This window comes from Crocodylus siamensis, chromosome 6 (assembly GCF_052110815.1).
Source record: "Crocodylus siamensis isolate JL-2025a chromosome 6, ASM5211081v1, whole genome shotgun sequence".
Lineage (NCBI taxonomy): Eukaryota > Metazoa > Chordata > Crocodylia > Crocodylidae > Crocodylus > Crocodylus siamensis.
In genome coordinates this window covers 8,255,691-8,274,597 of record NC_143400.1, presented here as the reverse complement: position 1 = coordinate 8,274,597, position 18,907 = coordinate 8,255,691, and the positions used below count along the sequence as shown (strand labels likewise).

Here is an 18,907-nt window from a genome sequence, read left to right as displayed (position 1 = left end):
CACCACCGCGTCCCCTGGGGGAGCAGGATGCAGGCGCTCTGGCCTGGATGTTACTTGCCCCCCCGGCGCCAGGTGCTGTAGGTATCGGGGGTGCTGCTGGGTGCTGGCAGCCCAGGCAGGGGGAGCTCCCCAGATGCTGTAGGTATCAGATGGGCTCAGGGGGAGCCCCCCAGAGTCACATTTGAAGCCCGGGGGAGGGCAGGGGGAGCCCCCTGGGTTGCTGTGATAGCCGGGGGGGGGCAGGGGGAGCCCCCTGGGTTGCTGTGATAGCCGGGGGGGGGCAGGGGGAGCCCCCTGGGTCGCTGTGATAGCCGGGGGGGGCAGGGGGAGCCCCCCAGGTGCCACGTGCGGTAGGTGTCGGGTGGGTACAGGGGGAACCCCCCTTGGGCTGCGGCTCACCCCCGGCGCCGAGCCCCCCCTCGTGTAGACACGCCCCCGCCCCACGCGCGGCCGGGCACCGCCCACAGGCCGGGAAGAGGCGGGGCTTAGGAGCAGACAGGGCGGGATTTCCGCCCCCTCCCCGCCCCTATTCCTCATAAGGTAAGTGACTGCCCTCGTCCCTTGTAGCCGCCGGCGCTCATTGGGTCGGGTCGGGAGCAGAGCCGTGCTCTCATTGGATGGAGGGGCGGGGCCACAGCGGGGGCGTGGCTGGAGCGTGCCAGCCGGGGGAGGTGTCACGGGGGGTGCCCCCTGGGCGGGGCGGGGCCGGGGATTCCCGTCAAAAGGCGGCTCCGCTGGGGGAGGGGACCGGCCGGCCGGGACCGCCGGGCTGGGGCAGGGGAGCGCAGGTACCGCGCCGCGGGTGCGCGCGTGGGAGGTCCTGGGGGGACGGCCGGGCATGAGGACTGCGGGAGGGGACACACGTGGGGCCCTGGGGGATGCACGTGGGTGACACTGGGGGGGATGGTTTCCCGGGAGGACCCGCGTGGAGGCGACTGGTGGGAGTAGTGAAGGGACACCTGTTGGGGGTGAATGCGCGGGGGGCACACCCCCGGGGGGGCACCTGCAAGGACCCACGTGGGGCCAGCTGCAGGGGGAGACCTGCAAGGGACACACGTGTGGGCGGCACACCGGGGGGCAGCTACCCAGAGGGACACGTGTGGGCGCTGGGGGGGCACGCATGGGGGTCCCCGGCGGTGACACGTGGAAGCGTTTGCCCCAGCGCTGCATCCGTCTCGGGACCCCTGCGGGCAGGGGGGGCGAGGCGGGCGGCAGAAGGGGGCTTGCCGCGGCCCCAGCCCAGCCCCGCAACTCCAGTCGTATCAGCTGCCACATGCCCCCCGGTGGGGAGCCCATGGGCTGGGTGTCACGCTTCGCAGGGTGTATTTGTCCTGGGGGCTGGAGGTTGAGCCCTCCCTGCTCTCGGTGATGGAGGAGGCTGTTTTAACCCTGCCCTGGGCATCCCTTCTCCCTCCAGCCGGCCAGCGATCTGCAGGGGGCCTCCTGTGCCAGCCAGTGTCAATTGATTTCCCCATTTAAGACTTTTAAGAGGTGCCTTTTTCTGACTGTTGTGCAGGTACTGGACTGCGCGTGTTAGGAGTCTCTCCCCCTCGCTTCCTCTCTCACTTGTGTCACTTGTTCTGGTTTCTCCCCAGCAATGGAAGTTGTCCTCGTGGGATCTAATAGCCAGCTCCTCCCTTGTAAAAGGATGCAGAGCTGTAGTGGGTGCAAGGGGGAAAGGAGGCAGAGGGCTCTTGCTGCCATGTCTCTGTGCTGGGGAGGTGGTTACTACGCGCTTCTTCCCGGAGGGCTCGGGGAGAAGGTCCGAGCCCTGCCGTATCCGGATGCAGTCGGTAGAGCAGAGTCTTTGGGGAGTTGGGGGGCGGGGGGGAATGTGGTTTGCGGGCAGACGGAGTAAAGAGGAGGGGAAATGGAGCATGAAAGGGAGCTTGCTTTCTCCTCTGCTGTGATTTCTTCCCGCCTTGCATGGGGCCGCAGTTCAGTGCTGTAATAACTGCAGGTATCTGGACTCGATGGCTCGGACCCGAGTCTCCGCAGAACCCAGTTTCTACTCAACTCAAACAAAAACCCATCCCAGGCCTTGCCACGGTGCATCCTGTGCCCACGCAAGCCACAGTCGGTAACTCATCTTCCTTTAGGCGGTTGCTCTTTCAGCAGAGCCCTTAATTAGAACAACTGGAGTTTCCCTTGCTCAAGGCTTCTGTTATGAAGTCAACTTTATTCTCAAGTCTGCCAAATCCAGTGTCTCTGGGACCATCTTCCTGCATCCGCAGCAAAGCGAAAGTGAGCCGGGTCAGCTGGTCCTCTTGGTGTGTGGCTTAGAAGGATCAGATAAGGGGGCTCTGAATAACTTAGATGCCGTCTAGTGGTTGTCCCATTTAAGCTCGCTTGGCTAATTCAGCCGGCCAGTAATAGAGATACTATTCACTTGTTTAAGCTCCCTCGCTGTGATGCAGTCGGGTTACAGACTGAATCCAATTTAAAGTTCTTACTTCCAGACTGAAGTTCCTGCCTTCTCCTGCTGCAAGGCAGGTTTTGAGTCATTATGAAGGACACTTGCACAGTCTGGGGAAGGCAGGCTTGCTAAATTAGCAAGCAAAACCTGCTCAATCTCTTTTAATTAAGAGTCCTCATTGCTTTAGCAGGGAATTACTAGGGAGAGTGCGATATTTTTTTTTTTTTTTTTTTTTTTCCCCCCCAGTTTGGCATTTTAGGATGCAGAGCGGTCCATCTGCAGTTCGCGGTGACTCCCGCTGGTTGCTGCGGATTTGAGCTGCGCTTTGGGCAAGCTGTTCCAAGTTGTGGTTTTGAAGGACAAGTGATAAGAGAATAGTGCTCTGTCTATTAAAATACAAGGTACTTGAAGGGAATTGGCTTCCTTCTTCAAATATGCTAGAAACTGTTTTTCTTGGAAATCTGAGTGTGGAATTGGCGCTTGGAATCGATGCTTTGTCTCGGTTCTTTTTTTTTAGAGCTGCCTAACAAGTGGCCTGAACCTGCTCTCCTGCCCTTTAGCTTAGTGATCACTTAAGTTCTTGCCTATCCCCCCTCAAAAGTTACTGTCCCTGGGTAAGTGGAATCCAGAGGATTATCTCTGACTGGATCATATGTTCCTCCTCATCCTCACAGACCCAGACCTGTGGGAGATGGTGAGACCCATGTCCTCATGTGCTTCCAACTTCAGTTGCCTTAAGGGGGTGTTGAATGAAACCACCACTGCCCTAGAGCATCTGCTGCTGCTTCTGCCAGTAATGGAGGCCCATATCGCTCCAGGCTGTGGATGCTTATGGTTTGCTGGTGCTTTGTAGACTCTTGGTGCTAAATTGTTGGGACCTGGTGACTCTTTTTAGTACCTGCTTTGCTGTCATAGTAGTATCATAGTAAATTAGGATTGGAAGGGATCTAAGGAGGTTGCATCTAGTCCATCCTCCCGCTCAAAGCAGAACCAGCCTCAACTAGGTCATTACAGCCAAGGCTTTGTCTAGCTGTGTCTTCAACGATGGAGATGCCACCACCTCTCTAAGTAACCTGTTCCAGTGCTTCGCTACCCTCCTAGTGAGTTTTTCCTACTATTCAACGTAAAACTTCCCTGTCCACAGCTTACTTAGGCAAGTGCTTTTAGCAGGGGTGAAGCAGTGAGGACACCCCAACTGGGGGCCATATAGGGGATGGTTCAAACCACTGCCAGGCTGGCCTGCAATCGGACAGAGGTTGAAGACCTCTCAAAGCAGTCTCAAGGCACCGCTTGTTGTGTGTTGCTGAAGGCACAAAATGATATGAAAACACAACTTTGCCAATGAGAAGAAAATCCTTTTCTCTGGCCTGCTCGCTTTTCAGGCTTGAGAAGCAATTGGTGGCTCACACCTAAGATACCAAGGTACTTCAAGCAGATGGTGCAATAATATAGCCCTTATGTGATATGCAAATATAGGTGTGCTAACTTTGGAGAGATGGCTGTTTCCATCCATGTTTAAGTGGTGATTAGGGCTCTGTTGAAGAACCCTGCTCTATTGTTTTATTTTGAACCCCTTTAATATAGTCCCCAAGACTAAATGAATCAACCCAAAACTTCCTGCAACCTCCAGGAGTTCAGGACACCTGGAAAAGGACTTGGGTAAAACAAACCATGAAGTGTTTGCAGAAGAGCACTGGGCCGGGTGCCACCGCCTCAAAACTTCTAGGGGTTGAGCCAAAGGCGACTCAGAAATCAGCACGTGCTACCGTGGAGGTTTCTGATGGAAAAGCCAGTGATACTCCAAAGCTTCAGCTCGGCGAAGCCAACCACACTTCAGTTCACTGAAGGTGATTGTGGGGAGAGGGGGCTTACATTTATCCTGGTGCCAAGAGCTACCCTGGCCACATTTGCTCGTGCTTGAAATAAATGGGGGCAACTTTCCGAAGAGGTCAAAAGCCATTGTCCTGTGAGTCTCTTGGAGGGTGGGAGGGGAAGGTGAATCCATCATCATTACTTAAAGGGCATGTTCCTGCGCTGTGCTGGGGGGAAGGTTGTCTCCTTTGCTTCACCTTTTGGGTACCTCGGAGAGCGGAAGTGAGATGGATCCTTCTGCTGGACATCTAAACTGCTTTTTATTGTCATCCAGGATTTAAAAAAGATTCTAGACCGTGTATGTGGCTGGTGTTGACTAAATGCTCCTAGAACAGGGGTGGGCAAAATGTGGCCCAGGGGCCGGATGCAGCCCACCAGGCTATTCTGTCCGGCCCGCGGAGGCCCTAAAAAATTTAGGAAACTAATATTAATCTGGCCTGGACTGCCTGTCATGCAGCCCTCAATGGCTTGCTGAAACTCAGTAAGTGGTCTTCTTCCCTAAATAATTGCCCACCCCTGGCCTAGAAGCCCTCAACCAAGCTGAGTTGTCTGAGAGCTTTCCCAGACTATTAAGTCAACTCCCCAGATGTTGATCTTTTCAGATCATGGTGTTGCAAGACTGTCAACTCTCCCTTTCCGCCTCTCTGCAGCGTTGCCCAAACCCTAGACGGCAGTAGGGGACCTGGTGCTAGATGCCCCATCTGGAAGATAAGGCGTCGTTGGTCGCATTTGGCTTGTATTGCAAACGTGAGCCCTAGGAACCTGTTTATTTTCTGCTTGGCTGCTGCAGAAACTGGTGGCATTGCCCAAGAGCTAGTTCTGTCTGCCACAGGCCAGCGAATTTATTTCATAATATGCCTTTTCACGCTGTGGTTTGCACTGGTCTGAGCTGATACTTGGGAAGTATTGCATCATGAACATGAAATAAAATAAGGCTTGTCAGTCATTAGATACATGATCGTTCCTCCAAAAGGCTTTTGAGACTGACTCCTCAAACATGCACTTAATTTTGAGGCAGCTGGGGAAGGCTGTATTGCAACATCTACATGCCATCCTAGTGATGCACAAACAAGCATGTTGGACTTGGTTTCTAGGCCATAATTAGCTGTTTTCCCCCTGGAGGCTGGTTGTGGAGACTGTCCTTCTTGCTTGGTGGCTTTGTGGGGCATGTGGCTTGATGTCACTACTCCCGAATGAGTTGGCTATAGTATGAGTGCCTACCTGTCTTCCATTATTCCCTCCCTTTGAGATCCACCAGCCCTCTTCAAAGCACCATAACAACCCCTCTCATTGTATATACATAAGACATGATGAAAGCATCTCCTATTTCTCTTCCCCATAACTCTGTGGTTTAGACAACTCTCTACCTCTCATCTGTCCCACAATAGCCTCGTGACCACAAGGCTCTCACTGATTTTTCACCTAACGTCATCTCATGCGCCACATGCAGCTGATGGAGCATGTGGCAGCTGGCTAAAAAGAGTTGCTGTGATCATTTGCCCACAAATTTTTCTGCACCAGCTGCAAACACCCGCCTACCTTTATTTAGTGGCCAGCTGAATAAGACAGTCTGGCTGTGAATTGGGAAAGGCAAGAACTAACCTGTGTAAGTGTGAAAACTGGCGTTTGAACCCAGTGGATGGAAGACAAAGCTCATGGATAACTCCTTTGAAGGTGGACAGATGTAATGACATAATCCAGTAGTACCTTCTGCCTGCCGTGTCTGAAGAGGTAAGGTAGAGGTGCACCTTTATAGACTAACTGAATGCATAAGCTTTCATGAGCCACAGCCCGCTGCATTAGAAAAGGCAGTCGGAAGCTCTGCTCCAGAGGAAAGAAAGCACCTTGCATTTGGGACTCGGTCTTCAGGTGTATGTCCGTAAAAATATCAGACTTGAAACTCTTGATGATATCAAGAGGCACAGTAGGGGGAAAGGACTCTGGTTCAACAGGAATACAACAAGTTTGTTTTTTAATTAACTACAAATTTAAAAAAAAAAAAAAAAAAAAAGCACAAAGAGAGTCTGTAATCCTTCCATCAAATAAAATGATAGCACAAGTAAGTCTGGCTCAAAATGAGATCCTGAACCACTGAGCTGAGAGCCAAGATCCCTGCCATGAGGAAGAATCTGAGCACTAACTGATATGTGAATCTGGAACGGGCTCCCATGGGACGTGGCGCCTTGGGGGTCTTCAAGAGGAGACTGGACAAGCACCTAGCTGGGGTCGTCTGACCCCAGTGCTCTTTCCTGCCCAGGGCAGGGGGTCGGACTTGATGACCTACTGAGGTCCCTTTCGACCCCAACATCTATGAATCTATGTAGGGGCCTCCAGGGTAGCAACAATAGAAACCTCCTCAAAGGAGATGGGCTGGAGACATGTCTCAGAAGCAGATGCTGGCCTCCAGTAATTTTGCCCTGACATGTCTGTAACCTGACAAACCCGCTGAGGATGGTTAGTCAGCCCTCCACTGTCTTTCAAAGACAGACTGTGTTTTGTTGCCGACAAATGAATCAAGGTGGACTTGAGCTTTCGCTGTGCTCCAGGTTAAATCTAAGCTCTTGCCAAGGCGTATTTGGAGACATGCCCAACTGGATCTGCTGCGTGGAAAGACTCTAGGATTAACAATGGCACCTTTTTATCTTTAAGACTAAGTCTTGCTGGTAGGCACTAGGTGGGTGCCTTCCTGCTTACTCAGGACTTCAGCAGGATCTTGAGAAATGTTGGTGCAAATGTCTCTGAAGGCTGAGAACTCCTCCTTTTGCTGTGAAAATATGGGTGTCCTCCTGCAGGCTGGGTTTTTTTTCCCCCCATCACAGAAACTGAGTGTGTTCCCAGTGGGGCACTTGGCTAACTCAACCCATTTTTTTAAATAAATTTAAATCTTTTCTTGCCTGGCTTGAGGATGCTGATGAATAGGAGAGGTCAATCCAAGGCAGGGGTGGCCGCCCTGCGGCCCTTCAGGAGTTAATATGCATCTCCTTGAATCTTTGCACAAGCACACAGGGACCAGCTTCTCATATGCTTGTGCAAAGATTCAAGGAGATGCATATTGACTTCTGAAGGGCTGTATGTGGCTCTGGAGTTGCAGGTTGGCCTCCTGTGACCCAGGATATGGAGGGAGGAGGGAATTGCAATGTCCCTGGCGTATCTTCCTGGTACATGCAACCTGATGGGGATTTTGAAGCCGTGCAACAATCACTTTCTATCTAGAGCTCGGCGCCCCTTTGCTTTGGAAGAAGAGCACTTTCATCCTGGGGATACTATATAAATAGCTGCCTTTCTCCTTTATGGAAGTGGAGGACTGGATGATCAAAAGGCACCCTGCTTTTCTTTCTGGGCATTCAGCCTCTGGATTCTAAGAGGGGAAGGCAAATTCCTGAAATGGGCATGGTCCTGTTTCTAAGAGAGAGGTGACAAAGTAGGGAAGGATGCTGTACAAAGAGATGGCACTTCATGGGCATGTAAGGGAATAAACTGGGGGGTGCATGTGGATGTTTTGAGTGTATCCAACCTACTATCATTCCCTGCTTGACTGGCAATGATCTATGAACACGGACTCCTGTCTCCTCTGGGTTTGCTGTCCTGTTGATGCTATGGACTAGTCTGCTCTCTGGGCCTGGCTGAGAGTATTGTGCACTGTGTACCTTTTGGATAAACTCTTGCAAAGAAAAGGCCCATATCCTGACTGAGTATTTCTTGGTTTTTTTGTTTTTTTTTTTTTGTTTCCTCCAGCAAACAATTTAGAAACCTCACATTGTGAAACAGCTGCACCTCCCGCTATTGCTGAGAAACGATGCCTGGAATTGATGGGAAGGAAGGATTTACCCCCTTGAGTTCCTTTTTTTTAACTTCTGCACATCCTTCCTTTCTCCAAATCTCTACAAACATAGCGCAGCCTTGGGTGCTGCTATTTAAGTACCTATTTGATGGGAGTTGAGAAGAGAAGGCATGTGCTTTTTACCCCATGCATAATTGGACTGCAAAATTTGAGGAAGTGTTTTCAATAGTGTGCTTTGAAGGGTGGTATAGAGCAGACAAATGGCTGATCTAATGTCTATTTGGGCAGGTTATTAGCAGTAGCACCTGAGAACAGTCTGCACTTGTGGGCTTTCGGGGGTGGGAGGAACTGGAGCATGAGGAATATAAGCTGTAAGACAGAAAAGGAACAAAAGTCCAGCCAGATAAGGCAGGTCAAAGATTCTTGTGTGGTGGTTTGTTTGTTTTTTTGGTTTTTTTTTTTTTTTTTTTTTTAAAGAAGAGTCCAACTTAAAAAGTTCTGGAGCAGCTACCGTGAAGGCACAAGTGACAGGATGCCAGTACCTAATGCAGGGGCAGGCAATTATTTTGGGCAAAGGGCCACTTACTGAGTTTTGGCAAACTGTTGAGGGCTGCATTTCCCTTTCTGGCACAGGGAAGCAGGAACAGCCCCGTGGTCCCAGACCAGAAGCCTCTGCTAGGCAGGGGTTTCTAGTTGGGGGGCAAGGGCTAGGCAGACCTTGCTGCTGGGTCCTGCCACTAGCTTTCTCTGGGTCTTATTGCCCCTGGCTCCTGTCATCTCTGACAGGCAGCTAGGAGCAAATAAATATTGATTTTTTATTTTTTTTTTTTTTGAATTTTTTAGGGGAGCCAGATCTGGCCCCTAAGCCGTATTTTGCCCACCCATCCAGCTAGTCGGGGTGCCCTGGGTCAGTTAAGACAGACTAAAAGTATTCTGTGATTTCTAACACCCCCTCCCCCCCCCCCCCCGACTTCCCCCGAAAAATGTTTGCAATGGCGAGAAAGGGAAGGCTCCAGCAAAGGCTTAGCAAGTTTTTCTTTTCAGTCTCCAGCCTCCCAGCAGGAGCTGGACTGTTCTCTCTTCCCCTGCCCCCCCTGATTCCTGCTGGGAGGACTTTTAACCCTTGTTGCAGTTTCTTGAGATACAACTTGGCCCTGCTCCTTGCTTTCCCCAGAAGCTGAGCTGCTGCTACCAGCTTCACTTAGGTTGGAGGATGCCCAGAAGCCAGGAAAAAAATGGGCCAGAAGTCGTCATGCTGAGCACCTAGAACGAGAGCCGTTGCTCAAAATATGGATCAAAAAGTACCCATGGTAGAGTAGCAAAAGAGCTGGGAGAAATTAAGAGCAGTGTATGGAAACCCCAAATCCAGTTAGTCTGCTTTCCAAAACCCAGTGTTTTAAGGTGATTTTAAATGATCAGGCATTATAATAAGCAAAAAATAGTTAAAAGACCACACCAGACCAATGCAAAAGTTGACAAAAATTGGGAAGCTCAGTTGTTGTTACAAATAGATCCATCTCTTCTACCCATTATGAAGACAGGCTAAAAAACTTGGTAAATGGAAGGCTTTCAATCCATGTGGTATAATTAGATACTTAAGGGTTTTAGCTTGTTCTCTGCCCTCTAGATTTTTTTTTTTCTTATCTCTTACATCCGTCAAGGGAGAGAGCTGAGTAAAATGCCTCCTCTTTCAGGGCAGGAGACAGGAAAGAAAACTCACTTTTGAGAGAGGCAGCTTCCTTGGTTCCTGGAAGAGGAGGGAGAGGCTTATGTCAGCCAGATTAGCTGACAGTTTTCTTTTCAATCACTCCTCTCCCTCTGCTCCAGGCTCCTGAAGCCGCGAGTTAAGTTAAAAGCTTTCGTAGGGGTTGGAGATGTCCAAGAACTCCTCTCCTTCCCCGCACCCTGAGTCAAACCCAGCCTGACCATTATTTCCTCTTCTCGCCTGGGTCAAGAAATCGCATCTAGCATCTTTACGGCTTTGCGTTGACAATGTACTGAAACAAGGAAGTGGTGTACATGCCTGCTTAAAAACAGGCATGGGCTTGGGTAACACGGTGACTTTCAGAAACGCTTTTCCTCTGCTCTGTCCTCTTTTTAATGTGATCCGTGTGAAGCTTTGGCTGAGAAGGCTGGGCTAGAGCAGGTTGAAAATGCCACATAAGAAACCCAATAATAAAGCCATCTGACTGTATGCATGCCTCCGGGTTGTAACGACTGTTCATCTTATTGCCAGGTTTCGATGCCAGCGGGGTGGAGTGGCAGTAGCTGCTAACGCAAGTCTTCTGCATCCGGACTCTGAGACCTGCTAGTTGTCACAACTTTGGTGAGTTGCTCATTAAAATTCCCTGGCTCCCAGCAGGTAGCTCTGCCTAGTTACAAGTGTCCAGCAATTGCTCTTGTCCTTACGGTTTCCTAAGACACTACTTGGGTTCGCTTCTCCCTGCCCTCCTTGCATGTCCTTGATTTAAGTTTGGAGACCTGAATTCTCAGGTATTCAGCCACGTGCTTTCACATCTCTCTAATAGAGTAAAGGGCCTTTACAACTCCTTTTTATGCTGGAAGCAGAGGTAAAGGATGCTGTGGTGCGATAATTGGGCCCTGATCAACTAGAGGCATTTGCTCTAGTGACGGTGGATGTGTAGTAGTTGATGACTTCTGATATTTATAGAGGCCCCCAAAAGATTCCTCTCTGCCTCACCGTTAGGAATAAAAGGCCTGTAATGCCTTTTATTCGTCTGCCCAAGGAACCTTGCCTACCTATGTCCTTAGACCAACATGGCCACAGCCAAAAACCGTGCAGTGCTGTGTGATGGTGCACAGCGACAGGGCCTATGGTGTCCCAGTTCATTTTTGCACGATAGGCAAATGAAATGTGGTGCTTCCCTGCTTCAGTGCTCCTGCCAGAAGTGTTTCCCATCATGCTGGTCCAGCTGGTGGGAGGAAGGCCAGACCTCCTGGGGATGCCCAGGTTGGCTGTGCAGACAGTGCTGGAAAACAGTCCAGCTGGGATTGCTGCTATGCTGTGATCTTCTCCATGCCCATGCAGAGCAGTGTCGAGTGGGACTGTTGGCATGGTCCCTGTTCTTGTACTCGGCCAGCACTAGGTTATCTCCAAAGATAAGGCTTTCTAATTGATCCCATCTGAGCCTGCTGGCACATGAGATGTGGAGCTAACATTTCTAAACCTTTGTCCATGCATGATTTTTTATTACTGGAAGCTACAATTATAGTCTCGGTACTGCAGGTTCCAAGGAAGAGCAGAGACTCCAACTCCGCTACTCCAAGGGGGTGATGCCGCAAGACCGTGGTCCCCAACCTCTGGCCCACAGGCTAGATCCAGTCTGCAAAGCCCCACATGGCTGGAAATTTGGCAGTGCGGGAGTGTTGGCAGTGTTGCCACTCTCCCGCTGCCAAGTTTCTGGACCCATGGGGAGCCCTGCTGCAGGCTGTCTAATGCGGCCTTGTGCACTAGGCTGTGTCAGCAAGTGGCCAGTATGATGGCCATCATAGAGGATGGTCCAGTTGTCCTGTATCCTCTATTGATACAAAACCTGATGCCTTTATGTCCTCTATTTTTCTCTTAAAGAGAAAAATAGAGGACATAAAGGCATCTGGTTTTGTATCCACAGGGAACAACCGGACTGTCCTCTATGATGGCCACTAGCGGCCAGGTTTGGGCACAGGGTTCAGGCTAGAGCATGGGAATGGGCCAGCACGCAGCTGGATCCGTAGAGCAAGGCCAGACCAGTGCTCTGAGTCGTGCAGACTGATCCTGTATGCCAGCTCCAGGTGGGATCCAGCCCGTGAACCAACCCCATGCCTCAGTTTTGTGAATCTGCTTCTCCTGTGGAGCTGAAGGGGGTACCACTACATTTGCGGAAAGTAGGGAATTTTGTGGCCAAAATGAGAGACTGTTTACACCAAAGAAGCCTCGAGCATTGACCGTGAAGTCCCTTCCTTCTCTTTCTGTTCCTCTAGAGAAATGTCAGGGGATCCTACGCAATGTCAGAAATCATTGCCTCTTTCTGTAGTCCAGGTATTGGTCCAAGTCACCCTGTTGACTCTTAAATTGCCTGATTTAGTTTAGGCATTTTTCTTCTCTGCAAAGGAGCTGTAAAGCCACAAATATGCTGACACCACTGGTATTATTTATAAGCCTTTATGGCACCATAAATGTTCACACTTTATAGGACACAGATAAGGGGCATTAGTATCCGTCTAAATAGATACAGCTCTTGCTTAATTCTGTAGTGGGTGCTCTCTCTGTTATCGCAGCTGGTGTCATTAGTCCAGTTTACCTGTCTGAGAAGACGTAGGGAAGCTTTGCTGTATCGGGTGCTAGACTTGGGCATGCCGCTCTCGCTTCTACTTCCATCCTGGCCTGCTAGGAGATAACCGACCATTCGCTTCAGGTCTCTCCCCTGTAATGATGGGTGACTGATTTTTGCAAAGCCTTTTGAGGATGTATTGGTGAAAAGCACTCTAGAAAGACTCGGCTACTGTGTTTTAATGCTGTTGGCCAGAGAGCTCTTTGTTAGATTTGTGCTAGTTTTACCATGTGAGAGACTCTTTATCCTTCTGTGGTCTAATAGCTTGGATCTCCAATAGGAGGCTGGAGCTCTGCTGATTTGGTTCATATCTGTATTTATCTGGCAGCGTTTTGAACTAAGCTCTTCTGTGTTATCTCTAACGGGCTAACATTGACTTCTCGGCAGTCCTTTTACTCTGTAACTTCAGGTTCAAGGAGCTCTTATCGGTCTCTGCTAAAAATAGTGCGGTTATAATTCAAAACAATTATCTCGTATTTGTGCGCTCCAAGGCTGGACACTTTTTTAATGATTTCTGACCAAGGGTCTGCTTCACATTCAAATACAGTAAGATCTCTGTAACTGTAGAAGACTTGGCTGGGAGTTCAGGGGATTTGGGTTCTGTTCCTGTTTGTGCCACAGTTTTGTTGGGCCTTTGTTCAGTCACTTAGCTTTTGGGCACCCGTCTCTCCCCATTTTTTTTTTTTTTTTGGCCACCTTGTCTGCCTGGGCCATGTGCTTTTCAAGGCACAGATTGTGTTTCTGTATGCACAGTGCTTAACTAAAAGAGGCTCCAATTTTGCCTCTGCTTTCTCCTTGATGAAGTGATTTCTGCACTAATGACTGGGAGACATCTTGTGAACAGCTAGTTTGCCGGCATAAAAATCTAGGGAACACAAAGGCATTGCAGAAGACGGCACTTTCTTCACGTGTTTCAATAACTGGGATTTCCTGGGCCCCTGAATTACAAGCCCAACAGGTTTGCCATTGTTTTCACAACAGGTGACTTGTAGAACAACACAGCCTTGCGAGGGCTCGGTCGTATGGAGAGCTTTGAGATGTAAAGACCGTGATGGTCATGTTTCTGCCTTGTATTGGATTAAGAAGTGAGTGGGGGGTTTTTTGGGTGGGGGTGAGATCTCTCATTGGAACAATTGTATCATTGGAAGAGATGTTAGACGAGCTTACAGGCACACTGCCCTTCCGCTTGGATCAAGGCCAGCCATGTGCCAAAGTGCTCCCTTTTATAAGCTCACAGGTAGGTCCTGTTCAATTTGACTTGGACTGTTCATGCTGAACTGAAACCTGTGTTTCTCTGGATGCAGAGACCAATACGGCTCTCCTGCCCTTTGGAATTGGGACTAGGAGTCCCCGTCCCTGTTTTTCCCCCCCAGCTGTAATCATAGTGCATTTCAAAGCTGTCTTCTATAGACCGTGCATGTACCTGTACGTTATCAGAGACTTTCTTGTAACGCCTTGTCTCGGGGAGAGGTGGGAAGAATGGCCTGTGATTCTTACTCTGGAAGGGGTAAAGCTCTGATTCTCATTAGTTCACCGGCTCGTTATCCTGTGAGCTTTCAGCAGTGCTGCAAGGAAAGGACCTGATAATTGAGGAGCAGGGCACTTTTCTCAGTGCCTCAGTCACGTGGCTGCAGCACTCCTGAGGGCTCTAAATTCTCCGTGTACTAGTCGGCTCCATCAGTCCAACACTGGAGGCAGCCTTGGGAACCAGGACTGTGTGGCCACACGCTGACAGACGCTGCAGGTAACTAGGCTCTTTGTATCTATCCAAGTAGCTTGCTCTTCAGAGTCCTCCTTTCCATGCTTGGAAAAAATATATATGTATTATATAGGAAGGCTGGTGTCTCTTGCCTGCTTGAGGAAATCTCACCCGGTGCAATGTCTGCCAGGTGAATTTGCAAAAAAAAAAAAAAAAAAAAAAAAATTGCAATACATGTATTGCAAATTTTTTTTTGCAAATTCACCTGGTAGGCACTACACCAGGTGAGATTTCCTCAAGCAGGCAAGAGACACCAGCCTTCCTAACACACTGAGCCAAACAGAGTAAGACTTGTTTTGAGTGAAGTTTCCCTAATGACTGTAATTATTAATGGTGAAGTTTAGTAATTGCTTACTCTGCTTTATCCCTCATTTCCCTAAGGGGGTTGGTGTAGCTGCCTGTCATTGTGCTAAACGTTTTCCTCTTGACCTCATGACTTCCCTGTAAAATGAAGTGAAAACTGTTTTGGGGGGGGTCCCATTAGTTCTTCAGAAAGTCAACTCTTGGGTAAAATCTGATTTGCCCGTTTTTGTTTTTGGTTTTGGTTTTTTTTTCTTGCATAATAACAGGAAAGCAGCTTCTAATTTCCTTCGGGAAGAAAAGGGCAGTCCTGGTGAACTGCCATGCAATGCCTTTCAGCAGTTATTAAGCACCACAATTTGTTAACAGGTTCTTCCCCTTTCTCAGAAACCTTGGGACATAAAGGATTCCTTGAATCATTTAAGAACAGTGTGCGTCTCCATCCTAAGATTATAATCTATATGGAAAGAGTTTAAGAAATGCAATGGCATTGATGACCAATGCCTCTATAACATCCTTTATCCAGTTAATCCAGTTATCCAGTCCACTGTAATCCTCAGATTTGGATACAGGCATCACTATGCCTGGAAAAATTGGATTATCCCGTGGATACATTTGGAGGCCGAGGGGAGCCGTTTCCTTTTTTTTTTTTTTTTTTTTTCCCCTTTAAAGACAGATATGGAAAACTGGACTATAAGGGAAATGTTCTGTGGGTGCACAGATGGGTTTTGGTCTTAAAGCTATTGTCCTCAGCAGAAGTATCTGATCCTGGTTTTTAAACCAGGCAGGAGATATGCCAGCATTTTGCATCTTGCAGAATGACTGTTTGGGATGAGTAAGTAGTGGGATGATTTTGGGGGCTGAAATGTGTAGCACTGGCTTTGTTGCTTCATTCTAGCCTACCATGTCATGCTGGTTCAAGTGCAGGTTTCTCAACGCTGGTACTCCCCAGCACCCGCCCCCTCCCCAAAACCGACCTGCGTCTTCCAAGTGGTCAGAAGAGTGGTGGGTGGCTATTGCGGGTACATGAGAGCCACCTGTTTCATATTTGCTTGCACCCCCTCCAAGTGCTCCTGCTTTTTTTTCTTTTTTCATGGGGAGGGGGTTACACTTGTTATGGAAACTTTATTTTACCCTTGGTGTTTTATAGCCAAAGATCTTCAGATCCTAGTCATGACTCGCTGCGCTGTCAAGGCAAGCGAAACCAAGCTGTTATCTTCTGCCCGGCTTAAAAAGAAGTCTAGCAGTCATCTTTGCCTTCTTATTTTACTTTTATCTCCTGCAATCTCACTCGATCACTTTTATTATTTCAGAGGCCTTGGAAGCGGATTAGGTTCCTAGAACAAGCCGCATGCCCTCCGCACGGTTGCTATTTTTGTAAGCGCTGTACCTAGCTGCTAGACCTTGAATTCTAGACTCTTGACTTCCTTGTAGACGCTGTCTTTAATGCCTGGAGCACAATGGAAGGTGTCAAACGTCCCGTTCATTAGCTTCTATGGCAAGGGTGGTTAAATATCACTGGAATGGCTTTTGCCCTAAAAGCCAAGCTTGTCCAGGACTTGTGCAAAGTGCTGCTTCAAAGCTGTTTGCACGCCGATCGGTGCAGCCCCTGCCGAGCTGCGTGCTGGCTTCTCCTCCCAGCTTTAATTTCGGCTTCTCTGCCTCGGTGGTGTTGCAATGCGTGGCTTGCTTCCTTCTTGTTGCCTGTGAAGTGTGTGTGGAGATTCCTTATCGCATCCTTAAGACCATTAAATGTTTTATATGTATTCCTGTATCTTTCCCCCCACCCCTTTCCCTTGTGTCACGTTTTGAGAAGTCAGGGATTTTGCTTAACCCTTGCAAAACTCATCCCTGCCTCAATTCTCGTTCTCTTCCTGAGCGCATTGGGGAAGAGCGCGCAGCCCGAGAAGTCAAGAAAAAAGGTAGGAAAAAGAAGAAAAACATGGGAATAAGGCAACATAGTTGGGGTGGGGGGAAAGGGGTGCCAATAACTGTAATGTGGTGAAGCTCTTAAGGATGAGAGAAACTAGGAGATGCTGTACATTGGAGACAAAAGATTTTAGCTGGTATTTTGAAAGGAGGGCAATTCTTCACTTGGCTGTTGCTTCAAAATAGGTAGACATGGATACAGGGTAATAACTGGCTGTGCTAATAGAGAACTGATTTCTCTCTTCAAGTGAAAACATTTTTCTGTGTTTGGCCCTGGGCCTCCTGTCTCTTCTTCAATTTTAACGTAGTTTCATTAACTCTAGCCAAATAGTTTTGTAAGGTGCCGTAAAAATAATAGCTGTGACCATGCCTCACTTTTTTCCAGACCAGTTTCTCCTTTCTTGGGCTTTGGAAAAGGGCGAGTAATACTACTAGAAGAGCAGTGCTTTCCTTTGTCCTGCCCCTGCCGCACCCTACAATTAGCTGGATGCAAACACGGTATCATTATTTCCAAGGTACAGTGGTATAAATAACAGTGTAATGGAGTTAAGCAGATAGCAATATCAGTGTGGGAATCAAGTTGATTAAGTCAGAGGTGCTGTTTCCAGTGGAAAAAAACAGCTCAGGGAAATATTCTAGGTAAAAGTGGAAAAGGAAAAAAAAATCGCTGCAACTCACTCCCTTGGCCCGACAGTGGGAAACAAATCTCTCTTTGCTGCTTTGCCTTTGGCCTCTTCAGCCATGTGCAGCTGATAATGTTGTGAATGGGTCTAGTTGCAGGAGTCTAGTGCCAGTCAGGGTTTTTTGACGGCTGATGGACCATAGGTTTGATTTTAAATTCTTTTTTATTCTTTATTTTTTTTTACGACTGACTTTGCATTCTTGAAAACTTTATATCCAGCTCCGGAGTCGACTGAAGAACTTCTGTCCAAGAGTTCATGGTGGGCCAGTGTATAGCTATATTGATATTGTTCTCTTCATCCATTACTACCCGGTTGATCCACACTTCTGGGTACTGGGTGACAAGGATGGCATGGCATCAACAGAGGGGCCACTTGAAAGGCCAGCACATCAACACTGAACTGCTGAAGGGTCTTTGACCTTGCTGGTCCCAGCTCCAGAGCATCTTAGCATCACTCCTCCTGGACTGGCTGCTTCCATCTGTAGAGTCCTGAAAGGCTCAGACCTCTCCTCCAGTTGGTCTATATTGGGGCTCCATAAGAGACCAGTAGGAACTGGTGATGGGTGCCAATTGATGCTACCTGTGGTGTAGCATCCAGTGAGCCTGAGCAAGCCCATTTAATAGGTTGGCTTTTTCCTGGGCATCAGTTGTCAGTTGCCCCATCTGATTCAGCAGGGGTCCAATGTTGCCGAATCTCTGGAACCAAAGGGGAATCATTTGGTACCCCTTCCTGGTCCTGAAATGAGCTGCGTTTCTTAATGACACCTTCTGGAAGCTTTCCAAGGGGGAAAATCCCTTGCGCTCTCAGATTGTCAGATGCTGAATCCTTCTCGTGCTCCCAAATGTCACTCTTTTTTTTTTTTTTGGGTGCAAACAAAGCATTCCAGTTAGACTTGGATAGCTCTTTGCATGTGCTCCCTGCTGAAACCCATGTGTTTCCCCTCTGGTAGCATTTGACAGGGTGCGGGGGCTTTTGGCCAGCTCATCTGGTCCTTCTCCAGGTACCCAACTCAAACTGCCGTGGGAGATACAGCTTTGCTCTGAACAGCTCTCACTTCAGTCATTCCTGGGTAACTTAGAAATAACGGGGTGGCTCAAACTCTGCACGTGTTGAGATTTATTCCAATCCAAACATATAACTTGTAAGACACTGGTTTTGGTATTGCTTTTTGGCTTCCAAGTGTCTGGAATAGGAGACCCCAGCCATGCCCCGATACTGAGGACACTTGACGCTGCATAGAACAGGGGTGGGCAAAATGCGGCCCGGGGGCCAGACGCGACCCACCAGGCCGTCCTATCCGGCCCTTGGGGCCCCTTAATTTATTTATTTATTTATTTATTTATTTTAAACATTAATCTCCCTTTGGCTGATGAGGCCTTGATGGCTTGCTGAAACTCAGTAAGTGGCCCTCTGCCCAAAATAATTGCCCGCCCCCGGCACAGAAGTATGCAGGAGGTCCAAAACCATCGGGCTCCTTTGTGAAACGAGCACTGTTGATCTGTACACCAAAATCTGAACAAGGCTGCCTGTCTTGAACCAGGTCCCCCAAAGTCACTGCCCCACCCTATCCCTGGAGTCCCGGCAGTTCTCAACGCTGGATTGAGAACGACTTCTTCTACCATCTTCTCCCCACCCATAACTAACCAAAAGCCCAGCAGAACTGGCATATCTTGTGTGTTGCTCAGCCACCTTTCCCAAGTTCACGTGGTCTGTCGGTGTGCCCGTATCTGCTGCAACATCCAGCCCTGCTGACTAAAAATAGCCTGTTAAATTGGCCTGCCCGTATCTTGGAAACCAGTGGGAGAGATCAAAAGGCTGTGCATACATTTATACACA

General features: G+C 48.9%; 1 protein-coding gene across 4 annotated transcripts in view; it reads left to right on the top strand.

The window, feature by feature from the left end:
• Positions 1 to 728: 728 nt before the first annotated feature.
• Positions 729 to 18,907, top strand: part of VDR (vitamin D receptor) — an 81,638-nt gene continuing 63,459 nt past the window's right edge. For 2 of the 4 annotated variants that reach the window (XM_090052102.1, XM_090052101.1), the window contains exons 1-2: positions 733 to 788; positions 10,306 to 10,395. The gene's annotated coding sequence lies outside the window, so the exon portion shown is untranslated. Of the gene's footprint in view, positions 789 to 1,417; positions 1,517 to 10,305; positions 10,396 to 18,907 lie in introns of those variants that run through there. The other 2 variants (XM_090052099.1, XM_090052100.1) reach the window with 2 other exon arrangements.